The sequence below is a fragment of the Odocoileus virginianus genome, chromosome 11, assembly GCF_023699985.2.
Source record: "Odocoileus virginianus isolate 20LAN1187 ecotype Illinois chromosome 11, Ovbor_1.2, whole genome shotgun sequence".
Classification (NCBI taxonomy): domain Eukaryota; kingdom Metazoa; phylum Chordata; class Mammalia; order Artiodactyla; family Cervidae; genus Odocoileus; species Odocoileus virginianus.
This window is the reverse complement of record NC_069684.1, coordinates 39,790,919-39,818,020: the sequence shown is the minus strand read 5'-3', so window position 1 is coordinate 39,818,020 and position 27,102 is coordinate 39,790,919. Positions and strand designations below refer to the sequence as shown.

Sequence of the window (27,102 nt, the reverse complement as noted above, 5' to 3'; positions counted from 1 at the left end):
GCTATATAACACAGGGAACTCAACCAGGTACTTGGTGATGACCTAGAGGGATAGGATGTATTGGAGGGTGGGAGGGAGGTTCAAGAGGTAAGGGGTATATGTATACTTATGGCTGATTCTTTTTTGTTTTGTTTTGTTTTGGCTGATTCTTGTATGGCAGAAACCAGCATAACATTATAAAGCAATTATCCTCCAATTAAAAATAAATTTAAAAAAACTACCACTAGTGATGCATTTTGGTTTCTGTTTCCAAAAACCAGAAGGGCTGCTAATGTTGTTTATTACAAAGGGTTATGTCTTCACCTCAGGGCTTTAGAGACAGCAGCCAGGGGCAGTTAGAACCTGGGCAAGGTTAGACTTCAGACTGTGGCGTGCTGGGTACTGAGACCTGGGTGTCATGTACATGGGAAATATTAAAAACCATGAGGATACTTAGTGTTCTGGTGCAGAGGTTTTCCTGCCATAACTAGAAACTTTTAGAAAAGGATTGCTAGTCCAGGACAGTGACTGTGGAGAAAACTAACAATTTGCTTCCATTTTTGAGCGTTAGTTATGTATCAGCACTATATACTTCGAAGATGCTTTACTTAATTCTTTACTTAATTTTTACAAGAATATTCTGAGATTGATATCATGATCCCTATTTTAGAAAAAGAGCCCCAGCAAGGTTAAGCTATTTGTCCAAAGCTACGCTTTTGGTAGGAGTGGGGATTGTTATTAGTATAATATCTTGCTGACACAGTTAATATTGCAGTTTTAAGATAAGAAACTTGACGTACTTGAATTATATTTTCAGGACACACTTTAGATTTTTATCAGGCATTTTTAATGTTAAGAAATATAAATATGTGAATAATAAGTATAGAAATTGTTTGGCTAATTCATAATTATTGTCTAATTTCCAACATAATGCCCATATAGGAATATTTAACTGTTTGTCTCCACCTGCTGTTTTGTTAGTTGCTAAACCAGGGCAAAAATTAGTTAAAGGCATTATGCCTTATTCTGTGTGATTTGTTTCAGGACAATTAGTATTTAGCATAGAGGGCATTCCAAGAAATCACTAAGTGTTATGAGAAAGGGGAGGAAAATCACCATCTCTGTAAACAAATTTTTAAGTGATAAAGTTATGGTAGTTTGGGTTTCAGAGAAAAGTATACCTGAAGGCGTGGCTTGGGAGGACAAGAGCTGGACAAAGCATCAGTAAGATGTCAGGTGAGGTCTGCAGTGTCAAGAGCAAGGCAGTGGGGAGAAGATCTTCATAAGACAACACTGTTTTCAGTGCCTGGGGCCTTCCTTCAGTGCCAAGCTGGATCTGGGTTATGCCATCTCCCTAGATCAGGCTGTGACCTGTCTTCCCATTTCTGTCATCGGGGACGTCACGGTGGTAACTTGAACTTGGTCGTGGTGGGAAGATTTATGGTGCTGTGCTGTGCTCAGCTGCTCAGTTGTGTCCGACTCTTTGCAACCCCGTGGACTGTAGCCCTCCAGGCCCCTCTGTCCATGGGGATTCTCCAGGCAAGAATACTGGAATGGGTTGTCATGCCATCCTTGAGGGGATCTTCCCAACCCAGGGATCAAACCCAGGTTTCCTGCATTGCATGTGGATTCTTTACTGTCTGAACCAAGAAATGGGCAAATGCTACAAATCAGGATTTCCCGCACCAGCGGGCCAACTGTTAAATATTTACCAGCATACCACCAGTTTCCTTCTTTTCAACACCTGATCTTACTGTTTACTGGTTAAATAGCATGTCAGACTGTCATTTATGACTGAGTGTAATATTTTGATGAACTACTGAGCATACTGAAAGTGTCACTGCTATAAGAAGTGATCCGTTTGGAGTTTAATATTCCCCCTAAAGGAGAGGTTTTTTTTTTTTTTTTAAAGACATCAGACTTCAGATCATTCTCTGCATTAAAAGTTATTTTTAAGGATGTATATAAATAAAGCCTGTAGGTTATGGTTAAGGACAAGTGATTTTTTTCTCCTGGGAGACTTTTCTGTTAAAATATTTCTCTAAATGTTATTATAGTCCTTATTCTCTAAATGTTATAATCCCTCACTCTCCTTTGTTTCAATAACATAAGTGTGAGAAAGAAAGGTATTAAAAATCAGAAAATTTCAAACTGGATTCATTAAAGGTAATTGTTCAAATTACTGAAGCATTCTTTCTTTTGTGGAAGATTTCCTTGCTGCTTCCGTGTGTCAAATATAATAGTTAATCAAAATTTTATTTAACACCTTATAACGTGCCTATGTTTTAAAACTGCCTAAGACTACTTACAATTTATCAGAGAATTATTATTTTTCAGTATTTTGGGTCCTTGATTAGAGTTGCTATAAACAACTGTTTTAATAAAGATGCTCAGTGACAGAAATCAAGTAATTTGTTTTCAAGGCACCAGATAAATAACACGGTGAGGTGGAGACAGTTCAGGCAGCAGGTCTGAGAAGCAGCAGGAAGGCTTGTGAAGGTGGAGCATCACTGTGTTCTGAGTGATGGACTGCACACTGGGGTCCATCTTCGGGTCAGCATGGAGAGCATTATGAGTCCTGGTGGAACTGAGCCAAAGGGCATTTGAGGAGACTGCTTCCTATGTCAATAGCCAGGGAATCATTAATTTTAGAGAAAAATGTCAACTTTACACAGCTGAGATGTTTTAAAGACATTTGTACATTAATTAGACTTTAAATCCTGATTTATATACCGTGGCCAGGACTTGTTTTCTAGTTTCTTAAATTAGACTGACAGATTCTTAATGGAAACATTCAAGTACCATTTTGAATAACCAATGGTTGTTTGAAAATCTTGTAAAACTACCTCTCATTTTTTGCATTTGAGTATTTGAGTTTAATTAAACTTGATATTGTGGAATAAGAGAGTCTGTTTTTGCAGAGGATGAAATGTTTATTGTTTTTCATCATATCAGGTTAACCACATGGAAAACATTCTTTCTTAACTATATTTTTGACCTTGTTCTACTATTTGTTCTACCCTATTGCTTTCTATATAATGTACAGATTACCACATATAGTGCAGATTCATAGTTAACATCCCTTGAATATAGTTACTCTAAATTTTAATGTGCATAAAATAGCATGTGGATTCCTGAGCATCAGTCTCAGAGGTTTTGATTCAGTAGGTCTGGGGTAGGGCTCAGGGTTCTGCATTTTAAAGAACTACTAGAGTTCTTCTAAAGCTGTTGGTCTTTGAGTCACACTTTGAGGAACACTTATAACAGTTTCATCTAATTATTTTAACGGTTGTTATTATTTCTTTGTCTAGATACCTTTTCTTAGTCCATATAGCAGGATCTTTTTGTTGAGGAATTGCCTATTCTTTAAAAAGTTGTCCAAATTTTTGGTCATGGAGTCTTTCTATAGGAATAAGCACCGTGCTTTGAATGTAATAGTCATTCATTCCGTGCTGAACTGTAGTCTCCTCCTGTTGCCTGGACATCTAGTCAGACACCAGCACACATGGCCCTGGTATTTTAAGAACTTCAGGATCTTCAAAGACCAACAGAGGTTAAGGTTCTAAGATCTCCAAGTTTTGTTGTTAATATAATTGAGTTTCCTTCCAGGTGTAAATGTAGAAATATAAAAACCATCCAGGTGAAATCTCCACTCATCCCTTGGAGCTGGGGTCCTCCTCCTTGATTTCTGATGAGCCCAGGAATTCCCATGAAACCCATGGAATGTCACATAGTTATCAAGCACATAATCTTAGTTCTGGAAAATGTAACTATCAAAAATAAATTAGAAATATTTAGTGGGGGAGTTGGACAAGAGGGGATCTTAGGTTTTCCAAGAAGTTTGATCACTGGTATAGAAGGGATCAAAGGGTTTCACTTTTCTGGAGGATGCACTGGGTTATTATTCCATGAATATTGGATGGATTATAATAAATGAACTTCCAAAAGTCCTTGGTGGAAGAACATTCTTGTTAAATGGATAGAGATGTAGAGACTGTAAACATGTGTATGGTAGGGCTGTATTGAAATACCTCCAGATTTATAAACTATTTCATATTGAGGCCAAATGGTTCTCTTTCAGTGTTCTTATACACTTTTTGAGGGGGAAATAAGGTAGTTAGTACTGTTTAGGACTTTCAGCCAGACTTCCTTTAAATCTGGTTTGGTTGTTCTTTCAATATTTTCAGTTCAGTCGCTCAGTCGTGTCCGACTCTTTGCGACCCCATGAACCGCAGCATGCCAGGCCTCCCTGTCCATCATCAACTCCTGGAGTCTACCCAAACCCACGTTCATTGAGTTGGTGATGCCATCCAACCATCTCACCCTGTCGTCCCCTTCTCCTCCTGCCCTCAATGTTTCCTAGCATTAGGGTCTTTTCAAATGAGTTAGCTCTTCGCATCAAGTGGCCAAAGTATTGGAGTTTCAGCTTCAACATCAGTCCTTCCAATGAACACCCAGGACTGATATCCTTTAGAATGGACTGGTTGGATCTCCTTGCAGTCCAAGGGACTCTCAAGAGTCTTCTCCAACACCACAGTTCAAAAGCATCAGTTCTTCAGCACTCAGCTTTCTTTATAGTCCAACTCTCACATCCATACATGACTACTGGAAAAACCATAACCTTGACTAGACAGAATTTTGTTGGCAAAGTAATGTCTCTGCTTTTTAATATGCTGTCTAGGTTGGTCATAACTTTCCTTCCAAAGAATAAGGGCCTTTTAATTTCATTGCTGCAATCACCATCTAAACCTTTAACAACACATATATTTCCATTTAGGAAGAAAAGTAAATAAAAGTATATTGTTTTATAAAAATAAAGAAAAATATATTTCTTCTTAACGGAAATGAAGAAATCATACATTTCAATAGGATTACCACTCCTAGTTGTGAGGTTAAGATGACTTTTGAGTTGGCAATAATTGGTTGTTTTTCAGGTCTCTATTAAAATGTTAGGGAGACACTATTGAGGCTTCTATCTGCCTTGAGTTTTCAAAGCAAAAATTATAGTCCTCTAACTTTAGACCCTTTTGGTTTATCTAATATTTAGTTTAGGTTTATGTCTGCTTAAAGTAGTTAGACAGTAGAGAGACATCAAGTTCCATAATTTTGGGACTTTTCTTTCTTTTTATTACCTTCCTTGCTCCCATTTTTAAAAAAGTGAGCTTTCTTGAATAATTGATATTGAAGACCAAAAGATAAGCTGTGAAGTTGTGAATACCTGTTCAAATCTGAGAGGAGGAGGTATGAATTTTTTAATAGAAAGAAAATGAATAGACTTGCTTTACATCATGCTCATGGATATAGCCAACAAATGATTATTACTTAACTGCCCTTTCCCGCTCTCATTCCCCCCTCCACCTTGGGCTTCTGACAAAAAGAAATCTAAATCAAGCATGTCATGTGTATTTGCATTTGTTAGATGAATCAAATAGTTTAGAATGCATCTTTTCTGCCTTCTCCTTCTCCGTGGTTCTTGTTTTACCTTTCCTACTGCCCGCAGCCTGCAGACTCCTCTCGGTGTAACACTGACTTCAGTAGTTACTTGGCCCTGCTACTGTTGAATGGTATGGTCTCTAGCTTGAAGAAACTCGTTGTTGTCTGAACAGCATAGAGAAGGTCAAAGTTGAGCCACTCTGCTGGCTTGTAAGATGCTTTTGTACTAAATGAAGGTGTTTCCTTTACAAATGAATTAAATTCACATTAAGTACTTTTTACTTGATGGTGTTAGTTTAATTTTATCAATCTCATGCAAATCTGGTGGAATTTCTTCTCATTGTTTTCTCCAAAGTGTATTTGTTTTGTAAATTTTTACCTTCATGTTTCAGCATTCATTCATTCATTCATTCATTCATCTGTTCGTCAAACAGATTTTAATGTCCACAGTGTGCCACACTGAGAAGTTGCCAATTTGTGACCTGCATACCATGGTTCTTTAGCTTTCCTATTATTTTCATCTTGACATATTTAAAGAAACTGATTTTTTAACCTCTGCATAAGTCACACAGTGGATAGGATTGTCTCTTTTATTTTAGTTTTTATTGTTCCATTATGTAGGGATTTGGGGTTAGGCAATATGTTACAGATGTTATGAAAATGAAAAGTAAGACTGAAACACATATCTATGTAAGGTGTGTTGAAAGCATTTTGAGTCTCTGTCCTTTGGAGAGTCAATAAGGCATGGCCAAATGATTTTCTGTTTTAAATATCCATGTGCACTTGTTACTCTCATTCCTCATTAAAACTCTTTCTTGACATGTATATGATATATCTAATGCTTCATCATTTATTATTTTAATATTATTTTAACATTATTCTGCTGTATACGTATCTACTAAAGTCTATATTAGACTCTGTGTAGTCTTTTTATTGACCAGGTATTAGTGCACGATTCAGAATAAATACAAACATAATATAATACATATATTTTGTTTATTTTGACTCACAAGGTAGGTATAATATTGAGAAGTTGTGTAAATTGTTCCTGGCCTTTTTTATCTTTTCATTATATTGTATCTTTGCTAAATTGTTTAAGTTGGTGTATTCATAGTAAAAATAAATGTGTAAAGAACACCTATTAGACAAGTGTTTAGTGAACACCTTTTCTCTGTTCATGTGTGAGCTATTGGGCTTCCTTGATAGCTCAGTTGGTAAAGAATCTGCCTGCAATGCAGAAGACCCTGGTTTGATTTCTTAAGGTTACTGAGAGGTGTACAAGAGATATTAACAGTGTGATTATTCTCACCTATCACACAATTCTTTTAATGTAGGGACTGGGTTATATGTATATAACCACCAGGTCTGAGCTACCAGGGAAGCCCACACTTTGTTTTACTTACTTACTAATTAAAAAGGACATTTATTGATATTAATATATCATCCTTCATCAACTTGCACACATTTTCTTTATATATGTGTGTGTGTGTGTGTGTGTGTGTGTGTGCTAGCGTGCGCTAAGTCACTTCAGTCATATCTGACTCTTTGCAATCCCAAAGGTGGACTGTAGCCCGCCAGGCACCCCGTCCATGGGATTCTCCAGGCAAGAATACTGGAGTGGGTTGCCATTTCCTTCTCCATATGTATGTGTGTATATATATACATAACGCAGTCCCTACACTAAAAGAATAGTGTGATGAGAATAATCACCCTGTTAAATACTTGGTGGATAGTGTAATAGCAGAGGGAAAACTATGGGCTAAGAAGTTATCTGACTGAAGAAGGTCTACATATTGCAATTACCAAGTGAGACAGAATAGTGGAAATGAATGTTTAGAGGCTGGACTTGGGGAACATTCTTCATCGGAAAATTTGGCCAGTCCCTTTCCTTGGGTTGCCCCATCTTCACATTTAGACTTCTGTCATGGAATTCATCTTGGTGTATTATTAACTGGTATAACTGTGTCCATCTTCTATAATGTTTGCTCCTCAAAGGTAGAGACCAGTGCACAAAGCACGTCATTCTCATTTTTAGTAACCACACTTCATTTTTTGTGCTGTGCTTAGTTGCCTAGTTGTGTCCAACTGTTTGTGACCCCAGGGTCTTTAGCCCGCCAGGCTCCTCTATCTATGGGGACTCTTGCAGGCAGGAATACTGGAGTGGGTTGCCATGCCCTCCTCCAGGGGAGCTTCCCAGCTCAGGGATCGAACCCAAATCTCCCACATTGCAGGTGGATTCCTTCCCGTCTGAGCCACCAGGGAAGCCCACACTTTGTTTTATTCACGTACTAATTAGAAAGGACATTTACTGATATTAACATATTATCCTTCATCAACTTGCACACATTTCTTATTTCTATGTCAGTGCTGTTCTTTTTCTAGTTATCCCGAACGTAGTGACTTTTAATATTTGTATAGTAAAACTGAGTTTCTTGTGGTCTTGTGGGCAGAAATGAATGCATTTATAATCATTTACATTTTTGCATAAGAATTTATGATAAGGAATGATTACTACAATTTGTATTTTGCATTTTTGTTTCTCTTTTTATTGGGGCTGATCTGTTCATATTTTTGTTATACAGATATATTTGGATTTTTTGCTCACTTACTCGAGTTGAGGATACATAGGTTAAGGACTTAAAATAGAAATGCAGAGTAGATTTTTCTCAGGTGGCTTTAGTATTTACTGAGTAAGATTTTGGGGAAAGAGATTTGATGTCTTAGTCCAGCATGTTTTCAAATGTTGCTTGCTTGATTTTGTTTTAAATGGTATAACATACCTGACAGTATTTTTCTGCTTGGAGCCTAGACCTTAGATGTGTGATCCAAGCCACTGTCCCCTGAATTACTGGCATTGAGTTTAACCTCTTTTTAAGGAACCATAACTTCTAGTTGTTAAAGTAAAAAATAGTAGAGATATATACCAAACTTTTATGTAAAGAAATAAGTGAAATGTGAAACTAAAACATTTAAATAATACAACCTTAAAGAGATAAAATGACAAATTGTACCAGTGCAAGGAGAAATATTGGGTAAATATTAGATTAATTAAAATTAATTAATTCATTCATTCTACAAATATTTATTGAGAGCTTCTCTGTACTAGACATGTAGTGATAAAGTGGGTCACCCTGATCTTATGGGGCAAGACACACAATAAACAAAACAATATAAATTACATAGTATGTTAGATAATGTAAAGTGCTGTGGAATAAAAATGCTCATGGTAAGGGGATTGGGATCACTGAGTTGCAATGTCATGTAGGTTCTGAGTGTAACAAAGTCTATGAGGAGCTAAGGGGTGAACCATGTGGCTGTTTTGAGGAAGAGCATTCCATGCAGAAGCCAGAGACAGTGCAAAGCCCTGAGGTGGGCATATGCCTCACTTTACTGAGGAAAAGTAGGGAAACCAGTGTGGTGTGTATAAGGAGATTCTTATTTCTCTACATTATGGTTGAGGGTTAGAAGTTGATTGGTTGATTTCCTGTTTTTATTAATAGAGAGTAATCATTTGTTCCATAAGTATATTACTGATTTTTCAACAAGTAAAAATTCAGTGACGTATATTTTAAGAAGAAATTGCTTAAAACAAGGGCTGGGGTGGGAATGCAAACTAGTACAGCCACTATGGAGAACAGTGTGGAGATTCCTTAAAAAACTGGAAATAGAACTGCCATATGACCCAGCAATCCCACTGCTGGGCATACACACTGAGGAAACCAGAATTGAAAGAGACATGTGTACCCCAGTGTTCATCGCAGCACTGTTTATAATAGCCAGGACATGGAAGCAACCAAGATGTCCATCAGCAGACGAATGGATAAGAAAGCTGTAGTATACATACCGGAGAAGGCAATGACACCCCAATCCAGTACTCTTGCTTGGAAAAATCCCATGGACAGAGGAGCCTGGTAGACCGCAGTCCATGGGGTTGCGAAGAGTTGGACACGACTGAGCAACTTCACTTTCACTTTTCACTTTCATGCACTGGAGAAGGAAGTAGCAACCCACTCCAGTGTTCTTGCCTGGAGAATCCCAGGGACAGGGGAGCCTGGTGGGCTGCCGTCTTTGGGGTCACACAGAGTTGGGCACGACTGAAGTGAGTTAGCAGCAGCAGCAGCAATACATATGCACAATGGAAAATTAGTCAGCCATTAAAAAGAATGCATTTGAATCAGTTCTAATGAGGTGGATGAAACTGGAGCCTATTATACAGAGTGAAGTAAGCCAGAAAGAAAAACACAAATACAGTATACTAATGCATATATATGGAATTTAGAAAGATGATAATCCTATATGCGAGACAGCAAAAGAGACACAGATGTATAGAACAGCCTTTTGGACTCTGAGGGAGAAGGTGAGGGTGGCATGATCTGAGAGGATAGCACTGAAACATGTACATTATCATATGTGAAACAAATCGCCAGTCCAGGTTCGATGCATGAACGGGGGTGCTCAGGGCTGGTGCACTGGGATGATCCTGCGGATGGAATGGGGAGGGAGGTGGGAGGGGGGTTCAAGATGGGGAACACATGTAAACCCATGGCTGATTCATGTCAGTGTATGGCAAAAACCACTACAATATTGTAAAGTAATTAGCCTCCAATTAAAATAAATAAATTAAAAAAAAAAACAAGGGTTGGCAAGTTTTTTCTGTAAAGACTCAGGTATTTTAGGCTTTGCAGGACATATGGTCTCTGGCTCAACAACTACTCGACTCTTCTATTGTATCATGAAAACAGCTATAGAAAGTGTGTAAATGGTATGGCTGTGTTCCAATGAGCTTGATTTATGATCTCTGATATTTGAATTTCATAGATTCTTCACATGCCATGAAATAGTTCTCTATTGATTTTTTTCAGCCATTTAAAAAATGAAAACCATTCTTAATTTATGGGCTATATAAAAACTGTTGGTGGGTTGAATTAGATTCTAAGACCAAATAGTTTGCCAACCCCTGATTTAAACATAATTATAATTTTGTTGATTCAAACTAGTATATGATTTTATAGTGTTCAAGGGCTATTAGTGTGAGCATCATTTATTATTGTACAATATTTGAAATAGATTGTTTTGGTATGGGTTTATATTAAAGTTCTAATCTCCTTTAAAAGTATGCTGCATCATTGTCTGTTTTTTCAAAAAGGATGATGCACGATTGGAAAAAACATTGAATTATTTGCATTTTTGATTCATAAGGTTTTATTTAGGTAAGAATTTATTAGACAATATACAGCAGAGATAGGTAGATAAACAGTTCAGAAATAGAATTAATCATTAGAAAATTTTGGTAAGATGACAAATTAAAATGTTTCTTAAAGGGGGATTTCAGAAAATGAATTTTTTCAACCCATACTTTATTGTTAATGTCAATTTCTTAAAGATCTTAGTAATTATGAGAGGCTATTTCAAGATTTAAAGTTCGTGATATATCTATATTTAACAATGGGGGAGTACAGGAAGTTGACAGTAGAAGCAAAGAGATGTTAGATTTTTTGGTGGTCTAAGAGTTTTCTTTTTTTAATGGTTTGAAAACTACTAAAAAGTACATTTCTAAATATTTTTTATTTATTTTTTGCTCTGAAACAAGGGGATAAGACTGGGAACAATGGGAGTTGGCAGTGCAATGGTATGGTATGGTGTGTGTGTGCTTGGTCGAGTCTGACTCTATGACCCCATGGACTGTAACCCACCAGGCTCCTCTGTCCATGGGAGTTTTCAGGCAAGAATACCGGAGTGGGTTGCCATTTCTTCCTCCAGGGAACCTTCCTGACCCAGGGATCTAACCTAAGTCTCCTGTGTCTCCTGCAGGTAGATTCTTTACCACTGAGCCACCTGGGAAGCCTGGTGGAATAGTCTGCTGTTAAACTTTTCCAGTGTAGTTTCCTTTTGAGATACCATGTTTTTCGTCTTTAGAAGTTCAGTTTGCATTTGTTAAAAATATTTTCCATTTCTCTACTCATCAACTTCATGGTTTCTTCAGTCTTCTTGAAGAAAGCATATGGAATATCACTTTGTAATTTCTGTTTCTGTTCCTCTTGAATGAGTTTTAACCTGGTTATGGGTCATATTTTCCTGCTTTGTTCATGCTTGGTAATCTTGACTAGATATTGGACATGGTGAATTTCATGTTGTATTGGATATTGTTTTAGTAATTTTGAGCTTTATTCTCATGTGCAGTTAACAGGCATCAATTTGATCTTCTTGAGGCTTACTTTTAAAATTTGTTAGTATGGGTTCAGAGAAGCCTTTAGTCAAAGGAAAACTTGACCTAATTACTGACTTTACTTGAAGATATTAGTAAGCATTTCCACTCTTGCACATTGGAGCATGAACTACTCTATGCTTTTTGTGAGCTCTGGGTATCATTTTCCCTACTCTGTCTGGTGGTTCTTTCCTCCAGCCTCAAAGCTTTCCGTACATGTGTTCACTGATCGGTACTTGGGGGACTTCTCTCAGGGTCTTGGGAACATTCTCTCTGTGTAGCCCTGTTCTCATCAGTGTTTCATGCCACAAAATTCTAGCTGCCTTTGCTTCCTTGAACTCTTGAGTTCTGTGTTTTCATCTCAGTGAGAACATTGAGGTCTACTGGGTTCTCCAGTCTGTGCTATTACATTGACATTCTCTCCAGGCAGTGCGCTGGAGCAGTTGAAGCATTCACCTGGTTGATTTCTTTTGTGAAATTACTGTCTTGATTGGCTCCTGTCCTTTCCTGTATTTGATCACATTTTCTAATTGTTTAAGGTGGACAATAAATCTTATTACTGATGGAGGGAAGTGGAGGTGAGACTCAGTTAACCATTAAATCTGCTTGTTAATGATCAACACTGAAATCACATTGGTTTGCACTGATTATGAAAACATTGCCAGGGTTATTTTTAGGCATTGGTTTATGGCTCTCATATGATGAAAAAACCTTACAATTATACCTCCAGGTAAAATGTTTACCTCAAACTATTTCTTTCACCTGTTCTCTTGTTTTTTGGTAATACATCTCTCAATTATGGAAACTACCAAAGAAATATAGAATACCAAATGGCAAAAGGCATTTTCTCCCAAGTTAAAAACACTAATTTTGCTATAATCTTGATGACGCCTCCTGAGCTACTATAAGGATGTAAAGTCCAGATATCTGTATGTAACAGAGGGAATTTTTACCAGGGTACAAGGTAGATGTGTTAGCAGGGGCTTTGAATTGAGAAAGGACTTGGATTTATTGTTGTCATGTTCAGAACCCCACCTTAAAATTTTCCTCCATTAGACTCTGCAGATGGTTACCACTGATATGGCCATGTTTTTCAGGGGAGAGGTCAATCTTAGAAATATTATCAGGACTATTTATTGGTACTTGCTTTATCAGCTCTTGGCTGCTGAAAAGACTGTTCCAAAATTGGTCTTCTAAGGAATAATGGCATGTCTAGTAGGGAAAGCTAAATAACTTCATGAGACCTCTCCTCACTATTGTGAGGAGATTGTACATCTGCCTGAAATAGGTGGCCTTGCTTCAATTCTTCTAACTAGAGTGGCAGTTAAAAGTTAGATAATACCAAGACTGAGAACCTCACAAGAGTTGTTGTTTAAAGGTGTAAACACATTACATAAATGTGTAGATCATATCTGTAATTTTAAGTTATAAATTATTTTGACTAAATGCCTTTAGCTGATTAAACAAGAAAGGGATTATTAGAGAGATAAGAAAGGAAGTGAATAGCCCTCAGACTTAAGAGCCATCTTATATACGCCACTGATACCTGGGGTCCTCACTTGTGTATTTCCACAGACCTCAGGGATATTAGAGGGGCTATGCTAAACTTGGGTTAGACAAGGCTGTGGTCCATGTGATCAGATTGGCTAGTTGTCTGTAATTGTGGTTTCAAAAGTCTGTCTGCCCTCTGATGCCCTCTCTCAGTGCCTACCTTCTTACTTGGGTTTCTCTTACCTTGGATGTGGGGTTTCTCTTCACGGCTGCTCCAGCAAAGCGCAGCCGCTGCTCGTTACTTCGGACGTGGGGTAGCCGCTCTCAGCCACCTCGCTTGTGTGCCGTCGGGGCCATCACAGCCGCCACCTTTGACTGTGTGGATCACAATAAACTGTGGAAAATTCTGAAAGAGATGGGAATACCAGACAACTTGACCTGCCTCTTGAGAAACCTATAATGCAGGTCAGGAAGCACCAGTTAGAACTGGACATGGAACAACAGACTGGCTCCAAATAGGAAAAGGAGTACATCAAGGCTGAGAAACACTGGGCTGGAAGAAGCACAAGCTGGAATCAAGATTGCTGGGAGAAATATCAATAACCTCAGATATGTAGATGATATCACCCTTATGGCAGAAAGTGAAGAAGAACTAAAGAGCCTCTTGATGAAAGTGAAAGAGGAGAGTGAAAAAGTTGGCTTAAAGTTCAGCATTCAGAAAACTAAGATCATGGCATCCGGTCCCATCACTTCATGGCAAATAGATGGGGAAACAGGGGCTGACTTTAATTTTTTGGGCTTCAAAATCTACAGATGGTGATTGCAACCATGAAATTAAAAGACACTTACTCCTTGGAAGGAAAGTTATGAGCAACCTAGACAGCATATTAAAAGCAGAGACATTACTTTGCCGACAAAGGTCCATCTGATCAAGGCTGTGGTTTTTCCAGTGGTCATGTATGGATGTGAAAGTTGGACTATAAAGAAAGCTGAGTGCCAATGAACTGATGCTTTTGAACTGTGGTGTTGGAGAAGACTCTTGAGAGTCCCTTGGACTGCAAGGAGATCCACCCAGTCCATCCTAAAGGAGATCAGTCCTGGGTGGTTCACTGGAAGAACTGATATTGAAACTGAAACTCCAATACATTGGCCACCTGATGGGAAGAGCTGACTCCTTGGAAAAGACCCAGATGCTGGGAAAGATTGAGGGCAGGAGGAGAAGGGGATGACAGAGGATGAGATGGCTGGATGGCATCACCGACTCGATGGACATGGGTTTGGGTGGACTCTGAGAGTTGGTGATGGACAGGGAGGCCTGACATCCTGCAATTCATGGGGTTGCAGAGTCGGACACAACTGAGCGACTGAACTGAACTGAACTGAATGCTAAACTAATGCTGATTGATAAGCATCCTTTCCCTGCTGACTTGGCTAGATAATAGGGTAATTTTGAACTTGTGATAAGTATGTCCATGAATATACTCAATACTGTGCAGTTCAGTGAACTGTCTCTTACCTGTCCATTTCACTTGGTGGCAGTGGTGTGATTATTATGCAATGACCTCTATTAGATGTGAGACAAGAGAACAGAAAGCAAATACCTGTTACTCTAATGGCAGCATGGTGGTAGACAGCATGGTGGGTTTGCGGTTCTTGGGGTTTGTGGATCAGGAGCCTGCATTTGCACTGAGGCTTCATTTCTCCTCTTTATACCTCCAACCTTATTCTCAGCTCAAGAGTTGTATTTAATAGGATTTTTGTGTGTGTGTTTGATAGGACTTAGGTCAATATCTTATGGCAAGTTTTGTGTATATGTATATTGGGGAAAGAGGTGTGCATTATCTGTCAAGGCTTCTAATTTGACTAGGTCCAGGTATTTTTAAAAAGTACCCATAGTTTAAGTGTTTTTAATTTCATTATAACAGACTGAGAAAAAAATCAGTTTTCTTAGCAAATACTGGAGTCTTTATTTGACTTTAAGAGGTTTATCAATAATAATTTAGGTGTATTAATGATAATAACTTTCCTTAGTGTTTATGTAGAATTTCAAAATTTATCTAAGATAAAGTAATAAAGTAGTTAAGCAAATTAAATTTATTTCCTTTGGCTCCAGTCTGCCATATCTACATTCATTTTTACTCCTTATGTTATCTCTCCCAGGTCCCTGAGTTTTCATATCTGTTTAGCACCTGGAAAACCTTTCCAAGAGCATCTGATAAATTCATTTACACTCAGATACAAGTAACAGATACAGTTTAAAGTATTGATATCCCAAAGGTCTGTGCATTTTAATAGAAAAAAGTGAGAATCCTTACATTATAAAAATTAATCTCTACTAGTGACATTTTCTGTTGGGAAGAGGGGAAGAGTTTCTGTTTGTTTTTAATCTATAGGGGCTTTTTCAAGCTCTTAAAACCGCACCAGCCAGGTGACTACAGCTGTGCTTCTACCCAAGGTTAGCACCTTAAGGTAATTCCATCTTCAGTTAGTTCAGAGTGCTTTTAAATTATTTCTAATCTTTAAAACATTCCACTTGTAGTGAACAGACAGTATTTTAATATGTTTGGCAGGTGATGAAACAAATACAACATTATAGAGAAGTAGAATAACATATTTGAAAATACTTAGAAAAGGGTTAACACATTTTACAGACATATATTTTTTGTTGGTAAATTGTTTCAGCCCTGACAATTTAAGCAGTCTCACTAAATTTTTAATCAAAGTACTAATTTATAATGGATAAGGAAAGTAGAAGTAAACACTGAGATGTTTTAAGAATGAGCTATGTTAAGAACTCTTATTTCTTTGAGTGCCTAAATTAAACCATAAACCATCATTTTATTTTTTAGGATTCTGGGTGTTTGAACAGGGAAGGGTAACATGATAGACTGTCAAGTGGCCAATGCCAAGGTGAAAATGTCCGCCATATATATATAAACTCACATCTGAATGAGCTACTCATTGATCTGGTCACTTTTAGAAAAAGGAAAGCAGCTCTTCTCTGATAACACGGGGGACTGAAAGAAGTGCTGCCAAGGAAAACAGCTACTACATGTTACTGGTTCTGCTAGAACTCCTGTTAACATACTTCCTTAAAAAGATGGGTTTCCTGAAGGAGCCAAACTCTTAAGTGGTAATATGACCAAAACACTGTAAGTTACCCTTGTGTTTAAAACAGAATCCAGATAGAGGAAGTACTAAGGTCAAGATTTGTAAACTACAACTAAATTATGAAAATTATTCTATTTCCTAGTATTCATGCATTCAAGAGCTCTGAAAAATGCAGCATTATGTGACTTCCTCAATTATGTAATTTGTTTAAGCATATTGAGTAGGAAGTGAAAATATAGCTACCTCACTTAGATTTTATCTGTTTTTTGTATTAAAGAGGATATTCTTATTTATTATGAAATTTTCAAAAGAGAAAAGCATCAAAGTTACTAAAAACTCAAATCATGTTATTTTTGTAATTAAAGGGAAATGTCACGAATTTACTATTTCATGAAATAAATGGCTGCTGCATTTATAAAGTGCTATTAATATGGAAATTAGAGAATATATTTTTAAATATTGTAAGATATTACTAATTGCACCAGTAATGGAAGCACATTATCCTACCAATATTTGCTCCTAATTTTAGCTAAATGTGTGATTGGAAATGTTGTTTGTGATTCTCCATGCAGGGACAAAGACTAGTAATTTACCAAGGGGGTGGTGGTGAGAGCAGAACTGTGGGTTAAGGCATAAGGAGGTATGGCAAACAAGCAAATGAAAAGATGCTCAACATCATTAGTCCCACTAGGGAAAGGGAAATTAAAGCCAGATGGAAGTATCACTATATACCTATTAGAATGTCTAAAATTAAAAAGACTGGTCATACAAAATGTTGACTAGCATATAGAGGAATTAGAGCTTTCATGCTCCATTGGTATCTAATGTAAAATGGTACAACCACTTCGGAAGACAATTGGCACTTTCCTTAAAAGTTAAACATATACCTGCCTATATGACCAGCCAGTCCACTCTTAGGTATTTACTCAAGAGATACAGATCCTTTTACCTTTACAAAGACTTGTACACAAATAGCCAAAAAATGGAAACGACCCAAGTTGGCTTCATCAGTAGGTGAATGGATAAACAAAATGTGGAATGTCCATACAGTGGGATACAACTCAGCAATAAAAGAGAATAAATAATGGATACATTCAGCAACATGGGTGACCTCAAAATAATTATACAGAGAGGGGTTGGGGGGAAGCCATATCAGATGAGTACATATTTTGTAATTCTAAAATTCTAGAAAACAGAGATTAATCTTAATCTATAGTGACAGAAAGCAGCAGAGATTTTGGGGGAGAAAGTGTGCAGAAGGATGGGATTACAATGGGGAAATCTGGGGGGAGATAGATATGTTCTTTATCTTGATTACTGTGGTGGTTTCATAGGTATATACATGTGTCAAAACATCAAATTGTATACCATAGCTATTTATTGTTGTGGTGGTTAATTTTATGTCATCCTTCCTAGGCTAAGGGATGCCTAGATAGCCAGTAAAGCATTATTTCTGAGTGTGTCTTTGAGAGTGTCTCCCAAAGAGAGAAGAGTAGTTTTGAACTGATAGACTGAATAAAGAAAATCGCCCTCACCAATGTGGATGGAATTCCCCCTTCCTGCATATTTCTCAGAACTTTGGGCTTGCACTGCAACTCAGCTACTAAACTGCCAGCTTTCCTGGCCTCCAGCTTGTGGACAGGTCTTTTGAGTCTAAATAACTGTGTGAACCAATCCCCTCGTAATAAATCTTTTTCTATGTATCCTACTGGTCTGTTTCTCTGGAGAATGTTGACTAATACAGTTGTGTATCAATTATACCTCAGTAAAGCTGTTAAAAATATTATATGTCTGTCTCCCCAGTTGCTGTCACTTTGCAGCTTAATTGCATACAGTAAGTGCTGCTTATTTTGTGGGTGGGGGACGGAGGGTATGCCAGATGATCCTGCTCATGCTTTGGTTTCTGTGCTCTGTTTCCCCAAAATATTAGGTGATAAACCCAATGTGACTAATCACATATGTACTTTCCTAAGGTGAAATTCTCTTTCAGATATTGTAAACTCTACTACTCCCATGTTTGCTGAATCCTTAGTTCAAACAGTGAGACTTGGTGGTTGCTTTATTGGTTGTAAATGATCCTGGTGATTCCTCTTTCTTTTTTTTTTTTTTCCACTTGAAACATGAAGGCTATTTTGATAGATCTCACATTTTTATCTCAAGGCTTGAACATCTTGTATCTCTACCTATTTTGATGGATGTCAGACTTGGAGACTGCTTGGTTATAAATGGTACAGGATTAAAATAGAAACCAGACTTGAAAATATTTGACATGCAATGCTTTGTATTATAAAAGCCTTATTTGTCATCTATTTACCTTTCTGTTCCTGAAGTATGCTTATATTTGGTACAAGCATTCTGATTTGCTGAAGTTTTATTTGTAAAGAAATGTTTCTGAATAATCAGATTTCTGAAGAGGCAGATTTTCTGCCTAGGCAGCAAAACTTGGTGTAAGAAAATGGTATTGCTGATTTGTTGTGTGATCTTGGTCAATGCATAGCACTTTGTCTTAGTTTTCTGTTCTTTGAAATATATGTGGTTTCCAAAGCATAGTACTGTAAGCTGACATTGTGAATTTTTAAGCAGTAGTTTGCCAATGTATTTTCTCTTTGATTACTTGATTGCACATTCTTCACTCAGATAAGGTCTTTTGTTTCTCATATATTGTATTTTACTGTATAGAGATGGCTTGGATGGTAATAGCAGTGATGCCTAACTAGAAAGAGGACATTAAAATAATTAAAATTTTGATGTCCTCTGGAAGTTAGTATACAAAAATCAAGATTTCCATACTAATTTAAAAGATTAAAAAATATGTTTTCTGCTTCCCATGTCAACTAGAACTATTTGTTTGAAATATCACCAGATACTTCATATATAGTTTTCCCAGTATTTGCAAGGCCTCATGGACATATGGTTCAAGTAAAGGTTTAGCTTCTGTACTGGGGAGACACAGGGCAGAATTGGCAATTTATTGATAAGCTGTGCTGTCATGACTCTCAACGCAAAAGGAGTTCAACTTGGTTTGGGTCATTAGAGAAGGTGTTGTGATCTGATCTGGTGCATACTTCAGACAAATGGAGAGAAGCTGGGGAGAGGCAGAATTAAAATTAGATCTTGAGGGTAGGATACATAGAAGTGAGTGAGGAGACCTCTCCTTTCACGTTGCTGAATAGCCTGACTTGGCCAAGTGAGGCCAGGTTAGGGAGAACATGGAAAACTTAGAGAAGTTCAGAGTTTTGTGGTTAAAGATAGAAAGCCATTGTAGACTTTTGAGCAGTGAAATACAATGTGTGAAAAATTTAAGAATCTCATCTTGAAGACTGCAGCATACAAGTTCAAGGGATAGAGGTGTTGACAAGGCAGTGGACAGTTGTTTCCTGTAAGATATAAATAGATTATTTTGGCTTGCTTAGTTTCCTGGATATTGATATTTCTCCCCAAAGCCTGCAAGGTTTGCTTCTGTCTTTCCAGTCTCATTTTCTTTGTGTTCAATCAGTCCTCTATTTTAGCAACAGTGAGCAGCACAGCATTTCTCAGGCTGTTCTTTCTGACTAGAATTCCTTCTGTCATCCTCTCTTTGTGATGCGCTTTTATTTTCTGAGTCTCAGCTCTGATGCCACCTCTTCTACCACCTTCTCCAACACCATTTTTCCTTTAATGATTTTTGCTTTTCCTTATATTTTGTAACTTACAGAGGCTACTCTAATAATACTGATCACGTCATTCTGTGACTTAGTGTTAATTTGACTCTCTTATGATATCTAGTAATCAGTGACCTTCTTGAGGGCAAAGGCCATTGTGCTTGTAAACCAAGCACCTAAGTGTAGCTCCAGTAAAATGGTAGGCATTTTTGAAGTGCTTCTTGAATGAATGAAAGGGTCTCTCTCTATCTTCACTGAATGTTGAATTTGAGAGATTACACCCAGTATAAACTTTAGTGGGTGAAAATGCAGTAGAAGTTCATGTTCCATTAAAATTTAATGACATGAAGTTTAGGACATGAAATTTAAATAGGTTGATTAGTAATTTTATTGGTTATTTTGAATAGAGTTATATTACAATGTGAATCATCAAATAACTTATTCAGTTACTACTTTGCTGCTGTAGAAAGCAAAAGGACTTTCTATGACTGGACTGTAATACATTTCTGTATCTTCTGTAACTCTTAGGAAATTATTCTTTTTATTTCTCATTGTTAATAGCACTGATTTTACTGCCAACGTATGAATAAAAACACTCTTCTTTTTACGCTCTTATTCTCTCATTCAGAGAGGTAGTTATTATGGCTTTTGGTAAGACATGGCTGATGATTTTAGCCATTTACATAATGGTCCTTTTTTTTTGAGAGAAGGTTTTCAGAGCTTTAAAAGAGTCAAGTTCCAATTAAGTAAAAATTGCCATATAAAATAAGAAATGGTCTGTTTATTTAATTTGTATTATATGTGGATATCTGGAGGACTAACATATTTGTTCCTTTACACTCATATCCAGTTCCTGAAGATGTATTTCTTTCATATATCATATCCAAGCTGAGTGTTATCTACAGATTACAAACTTGGATGTTATTTTTTCCTTTGTAATTAATGTCATATTTATACCTTTAGTTATAATAATCACTTATGATTTTATAAGTTTAGGTGGATTATGTTGCACTTTCAGTGATACCAGTTATCTGAGATTTAAATAGTTGAAAACTTAGAGAAGCATTCAGTATATCCTATGCTTAATTCTTTATTTCTATGTACAGTACCTTTCTGCTTCCTTATTTTTCCTAAATTTTAACTAGAGGAGTGTTAGTAGCCAGGACGGATGCCAAGAAGATGTAGCTTGGAAAGAAACATCTTCAGGATAAAAAGCATTGAATCCCCTTGAAGTTTTGTTTTAACCTTCTTTAGGAAAGTATGGGATGTGGGGTTGGATTTCCTTATTATTGTCGGCAACATCCTTTTTAATATATTCCAGTTTTTCAGAAAAGCTGATGAAGTATGACATGCATGCAGTACATGTGGACTTTACCCAGCACATAACTGAGAGGGACAATTGCCCTCCATGTTCTGGACATTAACCTGCAATTGATGTACTTTTAGATCACATTAGTTTTGGGGTAAGGATATTTTATTACTGATTTATATGGAACTTGTGGGCCACTATAACTGCCAAATCTTTCCTTTTCTTTGTGCTTTGCTTGGCTCCTCTTCCTGTGTTATTGATTTAAGAGTAGAAACTTTACATTTATTATGATAGTAAATTTCTTTTGTTAAATTTCAATGGTGATTACAGCCTACTGAGATAATTTTGGGTCCTGATTATCTTTTCCAGTTTGGTTACAGTTTTTACTTTGTGGTTGTAATAAGCTTACCATCCAATCATTCCCAAATCATTGGGGGGCGAGAATCATGATTGTCAGAACAGGCTGTAGGACCTCTTGAAGTATTCAAAGACCTTGTTCCGCCTTACACATTTCTTAACCATCCTTGACTTCTGGATGCCTACTGATATTCCTTGATGACAAAATGGAAAATAAAGTCCTTTTTGGATAGCAAAGTGGACTGTTAAGCCTAATGCTCTTAAATCACTTCACTGCTTAGTATTCTCACACTTGAAATGCAATTTCCCTTGGGGGCACTGACATTTTATGTCTGATCACTTCTCATTTCAATTAGCATGCTTACTCATTCCCTCAAGAAGCAGTTTAGTCCTTAGTGATGAGTCCAGAAGATTCTAAATTATGCCAGTGGAAAACACCAACAGTAGAAGGATAATTTTTAAAGAAAATGTCTTTTCGTACTGTGACATTTCAAGTAGGACAACCAGAATTGAGGAAACTGGGGCAACACTTTGTTATGCAATTTTTCCTGAGATAGCTAAAAATATGTTCTCAATAGAGAATTAATGAATTGTAGTGATTAGATGTCAAGCAATTCTGTTTTAATTAGGAGTATTTAGCTTACTAATAAATGTTACCACAATCTGAAGGTAGAGAAGGTCTGTTAGGACAGCTTAAATTGATATTCTTTTTTAAAAAGTTGGCTCAACATGTTACGATAAAAATTTGAAGCAAGCTTCTCTGTTCTAGTACTACTGTGCAATATCAAACAGTTGCAGCTGAATGGACTCTTAGTTCTTACTCTCTTATGAGTCAATGACTTGTGAATAAGTGTTATCTCAGCCAGGGAGAAGTTACCACAAATGTATTATCTGCATGAATGAATGGCTTAATGCCATGAAAGTTACGCATAGCTGAAACTTTAGAAAATTTGACAAATATCCATTTAGGTATAAAGCATTATAAGTCTGATCATTTCAAAAATAATATTATTTTCTAAAATAAGATCTTAACTTTCATACAGAATAATTGTAAATCATTTTTTCAATAATGCTGAGTGTATTGTATATTTCAGGCTCTATGGCAAATACAGAGGATGCAGAGATAAATATGAGATAATCTTGGACCTTACAGGAGCTCAGAGACTTAGATGGCACAAAATGGCCAATAAAATGATAAAGCTACTATCATAACCATAACAGTAACCATATTTCATGTGACCACAAAGATGTATCCCATTTTATTGCACTTCAGAGATGTTGTGTTTTTTCAAACTGAAGGTTTGTGGCAAACGTGGGTGTCAAGCAAGTCTATCAGCACCATTTTTCTAACAGCATTTGCTCACTTTGTGTCTCTGTGTCACATTTTGTAATTCTCACAATATTTCAAACTTTTAAATTACTATTGTATTTGTTATGGTGATCTGTGATAGTAATCTTTGATGTTATTATTATAATTGTTTTGAGGCGCCACAAACAGTGCCCAAAGATGGCAAATTTAATAGATTAAAGTTGTGTGTGTTCTGACTGCTCTGCCGATTGGCAGTCACCCCATCTCTTTAATCTTATACCTTTGTATTCCCTGAGACATAAAAGTATTGAAGTTAGGCCAATTAATAGCCCTACAATGGCCTCTCAATGGTCAAGTGAAGGAACAATTACATGTCTTTCATTTTAAATCAAAAGCTAGAGATGATTACAGGCTTTCCTCATGGCTCAGTTAGTAAAGAATCTGCCTTCAATGCAGCCCAGGATTCCTGGGTTGGGAAGATCCCGTGGAGAAGACTACCCACTCTATTATTCTTGGGTTTCCTTTGTGGCTCAGCTGGTAAAGAATCTGCCTGCAATGTGGGAGATCCTGGCTTCAGTCCCTGGGTTGGGAAGATCCCCTGGAGAAGGGAAAGGCTACCCTCTCCAGTATTCTGGCCTGGAGAATTCCATGGACTGTATGGTCCAGGGGGTCACAAAGAGCCAGAGATAATTAAATTTAGTGAGGAATATATATTAAAAGCCAAGATAAGCTAAAAACTAGGCCTCTTGTGCCAAGCAGCAAAGTTGTAAATGCAAAGGAAAAGTTCTGAAAGGAGATAAAAAGTGTTACTCCACTGAATGCAGGAATAAAAACGTGAAACAGCCTTATTGTGTTTTGCCCGATGTCCGAATTCCTGAAAAGCGGGAAGAGAGAAGGCTTCCAAGACAATGCAACTCGCAAAAAAAGGGAAGTTTATTACTGACTCGAGCCAGGGCTCCTGCCGCATCCAACGCAGTGGTGCAGGGTCAGAGAGCCCCGAGCCTCAGCTGTTACATAAATGTATAGGGTGAACATAAGCAGTTGGTAGCTGGCTTAAGCGGATTGGTTAAATGTTTGCAAAGCAGTTTTATTGGTACAAACTTTCGCGGGCTTTTGTTCAAATTTAGGCGTTCGCGGGCTTTTCTGCTTTCCCTCATGTTCCCTTTGTTCCCTTTTGGGCTCCTGTTGATTGGCTGGCTCCAGGCGGCCTGATGGGGGTGGGGAATCTTAACATTTCAGGGGAAACCGAAACTTAGGTCTGGGCCGCCTGTCATAGTGTTAGCCTTGGCAGCCTCACAATTGCTGATAAGTTTTAGTGGTCTGGATAGAATATCAAATCAGCTACAACATTTCTTTAAGCCAAATCCTAATCCAGAGAAAGACTGTAACTGTAGCTCTCTTTGATTCTCTGAAGACTGAGAAAGGTAAGGAAGCTGTAGAAGAAAAGTTTGAGGCTAGCAGAGGTTGGTTCATGAGGGTTAAGGAAAGAAGACATCTCCATGAAAATGGAAGGTGAAGCAGTTAAGTGCTAATGTAGAAGCTGCAGCAAGTTATTCAGATCTGTTGAAGATAATCAATTAAGGTGGCTGCACTAAACAGATTTTAATGTAGATAAAATAGACTTCTATTAGAAGGAGATGCCCTCTAGGAATTTCAGAGCTAGAGAGAAGTCAATGCCTGCCTTCAAAGCTTCAAAGGGCAGACTGATTCTGTTGTTAGGGGCTAATGCATCTGGTAACTTTAAGTGGAAGCCAGTACTCATTTACCATTCTGAAAATTCTACAGCCGTTAAGAGTTGTGCTAAATGTACTCTGCTTGTGCTCTAATAATGGGACAGCAAAACCTGTATGACAGCTCATCTATTTACAACACAGTTTACTGAATATTTTAAGCCTACTGTTGAGATCTAATGCTCAGAAAGAAAGATTCCTTTCAAAATATTACTGTTAATTGACAATACACCTGATCACCCAAGAACTCTGATGAAGATGTACAATGAGATACATGTTGTTCTCATGCCTGCTAACATAGCATTTTTTTTTGCCGTCCATGGATCAAGGAATAATTTCAACTTTCCAGTCTTATTATAGAAAAACACTTTTAAAGGTTATAGCTACCCTATATAGTGATTCCTTTGATGGATCTGAGCAAAGTCAATTGAAAACCTTCTGGAAAGTATTCTGCATTCTAGATTCCATTAAGAGCATTTGTGATTCATGGGAAGAGGTCAAAATATCAACATTAATAGGAATTTGGAAGAACCTGATTCCAACCCTCATGGATGACTTTGAAACGCTCAAGACTTCAGTGAAACAAGTAACTGCAGAGGTGGTAGAAATAGCAAGAAAACTAGAATGTGGAGCCTGAATATGTGATTGAATGGTTTCAATCTCATGATAAAGCTTGAATGGGTGAGGAGTTGCTTCTTACGGATGGGCAAAGAAAATGATTTCTTGAGATGGAATTTTTGCATGGTAAAGATGCTGTGAAGATTGTTGAAATGACAACAAAGCATTTAGAATATTATATAAACTTAGTTGGCAGTGGCAAGGTTTAAGAGGACTGACTGTGGGTAAAGTGCTCTCAAACACTGTTATTGATACAGAGAAGTGGTTTGTGAAAGGAAGAGTCAATTAATGTAGCAAACTTCATTGTTACCTTGCTTTCAAAAAAATTGCCAAACCCACCACAACTTCAGCAACTACCTTGATCAATTGGCAGCTTTCAACATTGAGGCAAGACCCTCCACCAGCAAAAAGATTAGGACTCTCTGAAATCTTAGATGGTTAGTGTATTTCTTTAGCAATAAAGTATTTTTTAAAAATAAAGCATTTTAAATTATGTTTTTTACATTGTCTTTTTTTATTCATGATGCTATTACACACTTAATACACTATAATAAAGTGTAAACATAACTTTCATATGCCTTGAGAAGCCAAAAAATTCATGTGGCTTGCTCTATTGCAGTATTGGTTTTACTGCAGTGGTCTGGAACCAAACCTACAGTATTTCTGATGTATTCCTATAGAGGAGAGATACCTGACCTAACAACTAAGGAGCATGGGTAGCATCAAAGGAAAACTTTCTGTTGAAGAGAAGCATAGGCTGACTCTTAATGAAGAGAGGCGTAGGCTGACTCTTAATGAGTAGAAGCTCGCCAGGTGAATATTGTGTGTGTGTGTGTGTGTGTGTTTAGAATAACACAGAAAAGGGGTGGAATATTCCTGAAAGTGCAACCCACTCCAGTATTCTTGCCTAGAGAATTCCATGGACAGAGGAGCCTAGTGGGCTGCTGTCCATGAGGTTGCACAGAGTTGGACACGACTGAAGCGACTTAGCATGCATGCATACATGCATTGGAGAAGGAAATGGCAACCCACTCCAGTATTCTTGCCTGGAGAATCCCAGGGACAGAGGAGCCTCGTGGGCTGCCATCTATGGCGTCGCACAGAGTCGGACACAACTGAAGCAACTTAGCAGCAGCAGCAGCAGCATTCCTGAAAGTGAGTTGGAAGAAAAACTTGGAGTTGAGGCATATAGTGAGGTTGCTCAACTATATAGTGTTTGTGTGTGTGTGAGATTGGGATACCGTACATGAAGAACCTGTGGACAATGGAGAACCTCAGATGTGTCAGAGTGTAGTCAGCTTTACATACTAAATCGATTGCTGTGATGAGGAGGAAGAGGGTGGATTGTACAGAACACACCTCAGAGCATGACTCTGGAGTGAGCTGTTAGGTGACAAAAGAAGAGCTTGGAAGGGGGAAGGACATGGGATGAGGAAGTACATAGGTGGATAGAATGGTATTGGACAGTTTTGGCTGTTGTATTGGAGATGGGTTTAAGAATACTGGTTTTATTACTATTAGTCATTATGTGTATGTCCATTAAATACCTATGTGTTCTTGTGTATTATGAAACATTGTATTAGAGGGATGGGATGGAGTGGGAGATGGGAGAGGTTTTCAGGAGGGAGGGGACATGTATATACCTGTGGCTGACTCATGTTGATGTATGGCAGAAACTAACACAGTATTATAAAGTAGTTATCCTCCAATAAAAAAGGATACTTTAAAAAGAGATAAAACTAAAAAAAAGATATAGTAAAAAATATATAAACAGTTAGAAATAAGAGCAAGATATCCAGATTTTTAGCTTGGATTACTGAATCAATGGTGGTGATGTCAAGTAAACTGAGAAAACTGAAGGTTTTTTCAGGAAAAAATGATAACTTGGGGTGCTTGAAGCACACTCAAGCAGATGGATA

The 27,102-nt window shown here is 37.5% G+C and overlaps 1 protein-coding gene across 7 annotated transcripts in view; it reads left to right on the top strand.

The window, feature by feature from the left end:
- The window catches only part of DNM3 (dynamin 3), a 609,645-nt gene that overhangs the window by 113,559 nt on the left and 468,984 nt on the right, over positions 1 to 27,102 (top strand). The gene's annotated exons all lie outside the window — the stretch shown is intronic.